This window comes from Papilio xuthus, unplaced genomic scaffold (genome assembly GCF_000836235.2).
Source record: "Papilio xuthus unplaced genomic scaffold, Pxut_1.1 DF824992.1, whole genome shotgun sequence".
In the NCBI taxonomy this organism is placed as follows: domain Eukaryota; kingdom Metazoa; phylum Arthropoda; class Insecta; order Lepidoptera; family Papilionidae; genus Papilio; species Papilio xuthus.
In genome coordinates, this window is record NW_013533657.1 from 492,907 (window position 1) to 504,691 (window position 11,785).

An 11,785-nucleotide genomic window follows, 5' to 3' on the forward strand; every position below is an offset into this window, starting at 1 on the left:
TAACAAAGACCTTATTATCACGAATTCACAGTTCTCAGGTCAAAGGTAAATTAGAGTTCTGCGGCGGAGAGACAACAATTTGATTAGAGAAACATCTGTTTAAAATATTGTTATCTCTGTCATTCAAAGGGAGAAAGAGAGACAGCAATATGTTTATTACGAACCTGTTTCACGTAATGGAAACGCAAGGTATACTTTGTACGCTTACGCTTTTCTAATACTTTTTGTTTTGAGTAAATTATTGGAAAAAGATTCAAGAACTGATTTTCACCTTGTTAAAAGTTTAACTTTGTAACTGTACATTGAAAAACAATAATTACACTTCTTTGAATTTTGTTTTCTTGTTAAAGAAAATTGTTTCTTAAAGAAATCGTTCACTTACAAGTATTTTTGCCATTAAAAGAATTGTTTTCTTTTTCAGACAAAAATAATCTGTTTTTGTAATAAACTGATTAGGAGAAGGAATTCCGATCACGAGGTGGTGGGTTCCACCATTCAACTATTGTCGTAAACCATATCTTAGCACAAGTCTGGAACTTAGTTGGAATGGTAAAAGAAATATTAGGAAATTTACAAAAAAAATCTGCTAATATTTTACAAAAAAAAAATTGCTATTTTTTTAATCTATGTTTTATTTTTTTTAAACTTCTAATAGTATCATTGAAAATGGTGTCAAATGAGAGGTTTTTTTGCTGTATTGGATAAAATAAAGACAATTTGTTTGTATGAGGGTATAGTTAAAGTTTATAGCTCTGCGGAGACCAGGAATGGTGTCAGCGAAAATCCGAATACAAAGCACATATCCCCGGGGATTGTGTTGAGATAAATATTATAAACGTAAGCTATGACTCCGCTGGCATTTATATCAGCAACTATGTTTACGAATATGTTTTATACAGATTAAATACCTTACCTTGGCTTTCAGGCTTTTTTACAGTTAATAAAACTGCGACACCGTCTTAAGTTATGTGGACGAAAGATGGCAAGCCACCGTTTGAATTTTTTTTGTTGCTCTTTTTTCTTGTCAGGCGCCATACCAGATTCTTTTAACTATCTTATCATATTCTTTACTATTATAAGTCGATTTTCTGATCTTATAAATTGTAAACATTCATATATCTATTTAAGAATGAAATTAAATAATTTCTTTTGGTTAAGAAACTGATAACAATTAACCTGTTTATAATATAGCAGATTTACAATTAATATTTGACAACGTATTAATTAAGATGATTTAATTAATTCTGTGATAGATAACAGTTACATTAACGTAACTGGAGGGTGCTTTGATGTCGGCGGAATCAATCAATTAGATGTAACTTCCGAGGCTTTGATAATTTTGGTATCAAGCAAAATACTTGATGTTTAATATTATAGAATGATAAGAATCTTTATTGATAAACATTATCGGGATGTTATACTAGCTGTCGCCCGCGACTCCGTCCGCGCGAAATAAAATCTTAACAAATAGCCTATGTGTTCTCTCAGACTATGTTCTACATTTATACCAAATTTCAGCGACATCTGTTGAGCCGTTCTGGAGATACCTTCAAACAAGCATCCATCCATCTAAACATTCGCATTTATGATATTAGTAAGATATCGTTAATTCTTTATAATACCTCGTCATTTTTTATTTCCTATCAAAGTATTGTAGCACGTTTAAAGTTTCATAAAAATTGTTTCTTCATAAAAATGATTGCGCCGGTAGAAGCTGTTCTGAGAGCAATAAGAGCGTGCTTATTGCGGCGAGTATCGTTCAAAAGTATTTTTCGATAACCTCTTCAAAGGAGATACATTTAAAGAAAGTCCATATGGAAATTTCTATTTTAGTCCTCAAATCTTACTAATATTATAAATGCAAATGTTTAGATGGATGGAGATAGGAACGGATCTAGATTAAATTTGGTATGAATATAGAAAATAGTCTGGAAGAACACATATGCTAATAATGTTTTTTTTAATTCCCCGCGGGCCGAGTCGCGGTCGACAACTAGTATAAATTAATATTTAGTTATTAAACAAAAATACTAACCAAAGTGACGTGTCTATGTTTTAGTCTATGACAGGACTGTATCTATAGTTCCCTGGTTCCGTAGTTCCGTGCAACTCCAACCCCTTCTTGGATTTGAAGCCACAAATCCCTCAGACATAATATCTATTCAGCAACAGCAAATTGCAGTATAATATAAAGACAAGACGCGGAACTAACAAGCAATTTCCCTGTAATTGCTCGCTATAATAGAAACCAGTGGCGACGGAGAATTCTCTACGGAAACGGAAATTCTGTTGCAATTACAAATACGACTATACTAGCAAGTGATCTGTACTAAAACCATGATATTGTATTAGTCGATTTAATATAGTTATACTTTTTAATGGTCTTTAATAATGTAAAAATACTTTGACTTAAATTTCATCTGCAACAACGCAATAAAACATTGCTTAAAATTTTCGTTTTTTAAAACTTCATGGTAGATTTCGAACAGAACATTGGTGTGTACGAGAGTGATATCGAAGGTTACAAGCAAATACAAACTTAGTTCTAAAGGTCCGTTAGGCGTGTAGTACACAGTTCATAGGATAACTAAAAAGATCCATAGAATCAAAATTCGCGAAATCTATAAATAGCTGGCGCTCGCGATTCCGTCCGCGCGGAATTAAAACAAAATTGTATTAGTAGCCTAAGCATTCTTCCAGATTATGTTATGCATTTATGCCTTTCAGCGAGATCTATGAAGCCCATCTGGAGATACCTTTTAGCAAAAATCTATCTAACCATTCGCATTTTTAATGTTAGTCAGAAGTAAGATTAAATTATGATGTTAAGTTTAGAAAAGTAAAGTTTCGATTCGCAACGTCTTGTAGACGGCAGTTGTCTCCCAGGGTTTCCATTATATCAAGCAATTGCCAGTAAATTGCCTGTTAAAGCGACATCTCCCCAGCTGTAAGCCGCAACTATTTATTGCTCTTGTATTTGCTACAAATAAACAAGACGTCTCGTGATTGTGAATTAATTAGAACCGTGTACTAATAACATATATTTTGTTAAATGCAAAAAATATTTTTCGAATACGGCATTAAATTCAATTTGTAAACTAAGTAAGAATTTTTAATTAATTTATCAAAAAATTTCTAGAACAGGAGTAGTTAATTTTAGTAGCACAATTTTTTTGCCAATAGTTGGCACAATATCCGCTTTAAAGTAGACATATTATCATTAATAATGTTTCAAAAGCGTATGTATTTTAGTGAGATATATGAAGACGCAATAAAGTACAAAAGGAAAGGAATTGAACTGGAATTTTATCGGATTAAGTCGTGTGAAGAAAGCTTTTTGTGGAATGTTGGAGTTGAACAACGGCGGAGGGAGACGATAATATTATTGTGTCCCTTATCACAATGAGACAATATACACATTCTGGGAAAATGTATCTTCGTTGACTTACATATGTACTCAACGTAAATAATAAATATTTTAAGACATCTCTTATGTAACTCTTTACGTCAGATGAATGGAAACGAAATTGATGTTTTGTATAAAATCATTGTTTTTCATCGTTAACTGTAATTAAAACTAATTTTATGTTTATTAACATAAGTATAAATGTTAAATTATTAATATAAGAATTATTTTTAGACGTCCCTTAACAAGTCAGGTTGGCCGAGTGGTCTAAGGCGCCAGATTTAAGCTCTGGTTCCCAGTTGGGAGCGTGGGTTCGAACCCCACACCTGACAGATCTTTTTTTAAGTTATAAATTATAATAAAGTATCTGTTACTCGTTTTGGCTTTTTTGTTTCTTAATAGATTAAATTTTTGCTCATTATGTAAATTTCCGAAAAACACATTTTTTTATTCATACACTCTACTTGCTAGGTTTATATATTTTCTTCTATTTCGACTTTAACTACAAATGGCAATTTACTATGCTGACATGCTAAACTATTATTTTGAAATGTTTCTCGAACCGTTTTATCAGACGTGTCATTTCGAATACTACCGCAGTAGTTTTGTTTGTTTGTTTGTTGAAGAGTTTGGACGTTTTGAACGACCGAGTTTTTATAAGTCATATTAAAATAGACAAGTTGATACGATATTCAGCCTTTACGTTTCAATGTGTAAAACAATATAAAGAATAATAAATTCTTATAAAATGTATTAAATAAAAAAAAACTTTACGATTTGACATCGAACTCCTTACCCCAAGACCACAAGTCTACAAGCCAGTAAGCGTTAAGGTTGTAAAGTTAGTCAATTTGGCAAGATTCCTCCATTTTGTAGCAAGTTCGTACATTACAGCAGAAAAATTTCCGTCACGTCTCTAACTTTTCTCGTTTACTGTCTCACATCTGGATATAAGTTTCAAAATGTATTCCAACTTACAACTTTTTTGTTATAGTCTTAAAATTAACTTGCAATCGTATACTGTTATATAATATTGTAAAAGTATTCAACTTATTCCAGACTTATTGAACTAAAAGCACAAAAAGATTCATCGTCCTTGTGTTTATCTCACTTACGTAAACAAATAATTAAACTTAAACTTAAGTTTTTACGGCCCTGTGCCTGCGTGTCGCCAACCATAAATTATAAAATAAATACATAATTATAAACTTTAGATAATAGCTAAATACTTAAAATTACTATGCGATGTTCATATTAGCTTAGTTGAGGTTATAAGGTCATAAAATTATCTCATATGTAAAACAGAGAACCGTTAACCCTTGCTCTTAAGCCTTTAATCTTGAAACACTTGTGAACGACATCAGGACCGGGATTATTACAATCCTAATCTCTGTATCACAGAAGTTGCTAAGCTTTACTGCCTTATAGTGCTTATACTAAAATAATTTAAGTAGACATCGATTTCAACAAGTTGGTTACTACAAATAAAACAGTGACTTAGGGATATCTTAGGGACCTTCAAGAAGCGAGCATACCATTTCCTTAAAGGCCGGCAACGCATCTGCGGTTCCTCTGGTGTTGCAGATGTCCATGGGTGTTTGCCCCCATCTCTTATAAAAAAAAAGTGAATGTAACCTGCCGGTCCCTTTCATGTTCCATAACCATAACCTTTGACTTTATTTTGGTAACCTTATTATTATATATCCATTACATCTTGAATATCATTCATAACGTTTGGCTAAAGATGGTTAATGGATTAATTAATTTAATAATACCGTGGACATTGGTATTTCTGAATGACTAGACTTGTCATTTACTTGCGATGATAAGTATTTTGAAATAAAAATCTTAACATTAAGAAAGAAAGAAAGAAAAGTACAATAACTCTACCATTTTCTACATTTATTGCGAGTCTGAAATAAAATTTAAGTTAAACAGTGATATTTATAAATATATCTAAAGAAGAAGAAATTTTAAAATGAAAATAAAATAGCAATAATGTTTCCATTGATCGTCGAAGCGTTTGCTTTAGTATGGATCTATAATAGAATTGTGCTACAAAGACGCTCCGGGTTCAGGTAATCGAGTTCCGCGTCGTCTGATCGCTGTGAAAAGCGCTTTAACGATAATCTATTAAAAATGAAACACGATTCAACTGTTAACAAAAATACATTAACTGCCGCTCTCTGAATTTAAGATAAAATTCACTTAAAGTAGACTTTTCATACTAAATACTATACTTAGAATCAATATTTGATTACAAGATGTCACTTAGTGCAGTTTTAGTTTTGTAGATTCAATTAGAAACTACTAAAAGGAAATGCGGTAATAGATAATCGATGTTCTTTTAATCATTTCGGTTAGTCTAGACAAAGGGCATTCGCTGCGAAGCGATTCTATAACGAATTTTAAAAATATATGGTACACGCCCAACAATCACGTCACTTATCGCAAGTTATTGTTGATCGTTATGGAATCGCTACGTAGCGAAAGTACGCCTCACAGTAAATGTGTCTCGCTTTCTTGTAGAACAATGTCTATATGAAAATGCCTTACATTTTTTACATCACCCTATATGTAACAAAGACTAGAATGTACACGTTGTTAATAACATCGTAACTTGCAGATTACGACAAGTACGCCATCTGTTGACGATATTACGTACTAACGGAAAAACAAGAGCTATTCAACACATAGCACATATGAATCATCCTATACAACCTTAAATATTATTCACAAACAGTCTAGGCTACTAAATTTACACTTTAGTATTTCCTTAGTGCAATATTAACCCATTAGTGCATAACGTTCGATAAATCGGACGCCGATAAAATTGTTATTTTAGGAGTTATATATATTTTACTAACCGTTTATTTTTTTAAACAGTAGTGTAATATATATTTGAAGTGGTAATACTGTTGGTATGACATTCCGGGAAGCGATATATCGGACGGGCTATAAAATCTAAACTTTCATATTGATTAAATATTTTATACAATTTAATGGTCAAATATACTCGAAATGAAAATATATTACAGTGATCATAATGAAAAAGGCGTTAATAAACTTTATGCACTAATGGATTAAGATAGTAATCTAGAATAATACCATAGTAATATATAAGATGTTTAAATTTTTGCGGCGTTGTCCCGACACGCGAGTAATATTTATGATACCGTTTTGAATGTAAATATTTTATATAAGTCGTTTACATATATTAAATACAGCAAATAAACGCAAACTCTACATGTTGCGGATGGTTTAGTATCAAACGTATTTGACTTTCAAAGCGTTACAAAGCGCTTTTGTCCCTCGTGGCGCAGTATGTAGATTAGATTAAAAACAAACATTTAGATTTCTCGTAATAAACTAACTTGTTTAAATGTGTTCAAAACAAATATAACTGTTGGGAATTCCAGTCACGTTTTGATGTAGGACTCTTTGTTTTTATTATAAAAAAGCAAACGTATACTAAGTTTATGTAAGTTATAGACTGAAGTTATCTGTCCCGGTGGACATCAAACTAAGTTATAATAGCTCACTAGCGCCCGATGTCAATTTCAAAAACTTGTACTACGAAAAGAATAAGCACAAATAATATTGAAAAGAGTAGAGGTTAAGAAAACTGTGGAGTAGGAAAATTGTTTATAAGAATCAATCATGAGTCGAAGTTTCGTCTTCCCTGCGGTTGACATATAATTAATGATTTCGTTACGACATTCATTTATAAATGTTCCAAAATAAATTTCAGCGACACATGTTACGAGTAAGTTTGAAATTGTCTTTCGACATCTTGAAACGCTTGTCTGTGTAAAAAAACTCAGAAAAGATAAATGATAAAAGTAATGAATAAGAAGAAATATTAGAAATATTCGTGTGGTTGTTATTTTAAAAGTCTTACAGTTTTATTTTTATGTGTGTAGTTATACTATTATTTTAATTACATATTTGTTTGTTTAAGGTTAATGTAGTTCGTAAATAGTAAAGTCAAATTATGTTTCATTTGTATAAGTGGAATGTCAAAAATGCAGTATTTTTCAATGTGTCTACAAAAAGAAAAGGAGTTCAAGAGATTGTCCCCGAATTTATCGCCGTCTTGGGAAAACACAGATATTTGTAAAAGTTGACGCAAAAAAATAAAAGTTGTGACGCGAAATGAAATGACTTCGCAATCTTACTTCTTACTATCTGTCTATAATATTATAAATGTGAATGTTTAGATAGATGGATGGATGGATGTTTGTTTGAAGATATCTCCAGAACAGCAGAACGGATCTGGATGAAATTTGGCATATATGTAGAGTATAGCCTGGAAGAATACAGGCTACTAAATATGTTTTTGTTTTTCAACTGCTCGGCCGGAGTCGTGGGTGACCGCTATCTTTATTAAACGTTATAAGTAATTAAACATAAATGCGTCTAAAACGTAATGAAATTAGAAAATATTAAACAGTAAACTATTATAAGATTAACAATTATGAATTAATGTTTGATTATAATCCAACATTTAAGTAATTAAATTTTCAAAATTTAATAACAATTAAACAAATGAATCATGCATTAAATTGTGTAACAAAATACAATAATTTATACTTGGGTGGTGCGCGGACCACGGAACAAATGGAATATTCAATAATATCGACAATTGATTGAAACAGCTGTTTTGTCCTCTATTATTCACTATTCAAATGTTTCTTGATATTTATACCTCTAAAAGCTTCTAAAACTTCTATGAATACAAACAAAAATGCATTTCAGCGCCTCAAGATTTATGCTGAAAACTTGAATCATGAACTTTAATATTACTCTTTCAGTTTCAGAAAAAAACATCTGGTAAATTATTAAAGAGATTCGGGCTGAAGTTGCAGGCGTTTAGATTCCGCTTTCTTAGTAAAATATTCTTCGTTTATTTACTGGAACTATGGAATAACGTATAAGGATACAGGTACTAAAACACATGATGTATTTGTAAGCTGCACGTTAAAATCTATTCATGCGTTCTCTTTGCGAATCTAAAAAAAATATTGTTTGTATAGGTCTTTATATTATACCTATTAACAATATAGTGTTATATCTTGTAAAGAATTAAAATGACAATTAAGTTCTTGAATTAAAGTACCAAGAAAAGCTCTGTGTTATGGTATTTGGTATGACTATAGAATAAATTTAATCCCTAACCATGGTATTTTGCTGATTTTAGGTTGCAATTCTCCGGATATGACGTCAGAGTTTGTTACGTATAACACGAGTCAGGTTGGCCGAGTGGTCTAAGGCGCCAGATTTAAGCTCTGGTTCCCGTATGGGAGCGTGGGTTCGAACCCCACACCTGACAGAATTTATTTTTGCATTTAAAATATAATTTTTTATTATCCTTTTTTATAAATTGGGTATAAATAAATCAAATATAATTAGTAATGTTAAACAACTTATTATTCTGGTTTAAAAGTACGAATAAACCTAGAGCGTATTATATGATAGAAATAAGATAATTGTTTTAACATATTTTTTGAATGTTTTTTAAAAGGTTAAAAGATTAGTTTTAGTTAGGCTGGAGGCGTTTGTTACAAAAATCGATTTTTGGATGAAACTTGTTTTTTGGTTTTAACTAAACTCTAGTTTAAAATAAATGTACCATTATGTAATAGGCAAATATAAATTTTAATAAATTTTTTACTAAGTTTTATAAAATCGTTGTCGTAGCTCTGTACATAAATTTATATATTATATTTTAATAATAATTCAAAAACAAGCTCCATTTGTATCGTTAGCGGCTGAGTTTCTTCTCGAAGTGGTGAATTATAAAATAAGTTAGCTGAAAATTTCTCAAACTTAACAACATTTTCATAAAGTTTCAGCGCATTGCGTTATACTTTTTTTGGTTAAAGAAATAAACAAATGAAAGTAATAAAAAAATCACACCTAATAAATTTTTTTCATTTCAAAACTGTATTTGACGAAGGTAATTGAAGGGGAAATATCCTCGTTCTGTTCGTCCCCTCCTCCCTCGAGTAAAGGTGGGCAACGCACCTGTAATTGCGGATATATGCCGCGGACGCCTCACTATTTAGGCGAATTGAATTGCTCGCTGGCTCGTTTGCCATGCCTATTTATATATGTAACCTAAATGTTGCAGGTAATTTAATGTTAAAAGGTTCCGTCGTGTATGTATTTATTATTCAAAACAAGTCAAACATACTAAAATTCAATTGTAGTTAAGTAAATCTCTCTCTTTTGTGTAATGGCTTCAGTTCTATAAAGCATATTCCCAACATATAAAATGTACCGGACTGTGAGGGTCCGCAAGCCTTTGTTACGTAACTTTAAACTTTGAAAGGGACTAAAATTAACTCACTTCACTTACCTGTAATTAAGTCTCGTGTGGAGAGCTTGCAGCTTTCAGCTTTCGCAACTTGAGCTTTTGCAACTTTTAACTTAAACACATGTGTAAAAAATCACGAACTGTTTTTAATTAGTAAATACTTTTTTACTTAACTTAACTTCATTCTACAATTATAATAAAGAGCTTATTCACCTTATGACATCCTTTCATAGACGTTTCATAGCTGTGCGTAGACATGTCGTAGCAATCCGTAGCAATAGCGTAACCACGACGTAGCTAACGTTTTATTAATTATTTCCATATCTACAATTAATATATTAGAAATGTACGTTCTGTATAATATATAGTAGATTACAATTTGAATTATTTGTAACAAGAAATTCTCTCAAGTGTTACACTCCAATAGTGTGGTTTGTGGATGGAAACAAGGATTCAATTGAAGCAAAAGATCTGTTGTAGCGTGTTGTGCGCTGTCTGTCCGTCTGTAAATAGTCCGGTTCAACTCACCTCATTGCAGTTACTGGCACGTTAAACTACATATGTATAGATCAACAGGAACAGTTGTGTAGTTATGTAGTCTATATCTACATATTAAACGTATGAAAATAGATTTTTTCAACCCATGGCGTGCGGAAATATATCTTAATCAAACTAGTCGATTTGATTTTGAATAACGATGTGCCAGTGTTTTGTTTCTACTCAAGTTAGACGCGAATAGCAATTACAATTGAAATTAACCACGATATGTCTTTAACATGAGTTCCCACTCGTAAAAAAATATGTCTTTCTCCCTCTATCTTACTTTTGAAAAGAGAGATGAATATTTTGTACAGGTATTTGGACCAATGAAAACCACGATTACCATTCTTCATACAAAGTAATAAGGGCCAAGTAAGCTTAGAATACTTCATATATAGTATTGTAGCAGCCCATTAGGATTATATCGCAATAATATGTTAGCACAATGTTGAGATGCCATCTCGACGTAATAAATTTGGCGCGGCCATTTATCCTCATAAATGTTCTTTTAAGACATTTATCTCTGTCAGTTCGCGCAAGCCAAATGGTGTGAGTTCGAAGTTGTAACACTTTTTATTTATTATGTTATTTTAGGTAACTTTTTGTAACACGATTTAATACATAGTTGGTAAAGAAAGCGAAAATAAGAATTTTTGATATACATATGAACTGTTTTATTTACCAGATGTACATATAACCTCGCTGTAAGCAAAAGTAGTATTTAAATTTATGTGTCGTACTAAGGGTTGCTAAATTATGACTAAGGACCTTTTTACTGTAGATGTATGATAAGATAGTAAAAATAGACTATAATACTGTTTAGCAAAGTATAATTAGGTGTGCTTCAAAACCAAGACGTATTAAACTACCTAATTAACCCTTTGTTTTTATATTTCTTTAGCTGCTAATAAATCTAATAATCACTGTTAAGTAATAAAGCAGGTTAAGTGCATTGGATGTTAATCCTCGATGTCCGAATTAGGTATGTAGTATCGGGAGTGTTGAGGGCTTTAATCCGATTATAGGGCTTAGGACGTAACAATGTCCATTAGATGAACGTTTGGTTCCGTTGCCAATTACGAGCGTCTCACCTCACACATGACGATTAGTGAACGAACTCTGAAAGCGTATTTTCATATAAAAACTAAAGAATAAACAAAAATATACAGGATGTCCGGGTAAATTCGGCAAAGTCGTCTTATTTTCGCCAAATAATTTAATAATTTTATATCACCTGCTACGGGCTCTACGTAGTTTTCGACCTTTTTTAAACTAAATCTCGTGTATAAAAACAAAAAGATATCACCCCCTATAAAAGAAACCCTAAATACAAAATGTAAAGTATCTTAATTAAGAAAGTAATTTATTTTTTAATTCGAATAAAGTGTTCTGCCAAAGGACAAACGTAATTCAAACTATTGTCTTTGTGCTGTCGTTCTATCAACTCTGTTCTTTTGTAATTCTTCTTAAACGGTCTCATTAAAATAGCAGTTGATTATTTTCAGTTTACTCACTTTCTC

General features: G+C 31.6%; 2 non-coding genes across 2 annotated transcripts; both read left to right on the plus strand.

Annotated features, from left to right (window-relative positions):
• The first annotated feature begins 3,654 nt into the window (after nucleotides 1-3,654).
• TRNAL-UAA (transfer RNA leucine (anticodon UAA)) lies at nucleotides 3,655-3,738 on the plus strand. Its single transcript has one exon. It is a non-coding gene; the product is annotated as a tRNA-Leu (tRNA).
• A 4,916-nt stretch (nucleotides 3,739-8,654) lies between these two features.
• TRNAL-UAA (transfer RNA leucine (anticodon UAA)) lies at nucleotides 8,655-8,738 on the plus strand. Its single transcript has one exon. It is a non-coding gene; the product is annotated as a tRNA-Leu (tRNA).
• The last annotated feature ends 3,047 nt before the right edge of the window (nucleotides 8,739-11,785 follow it).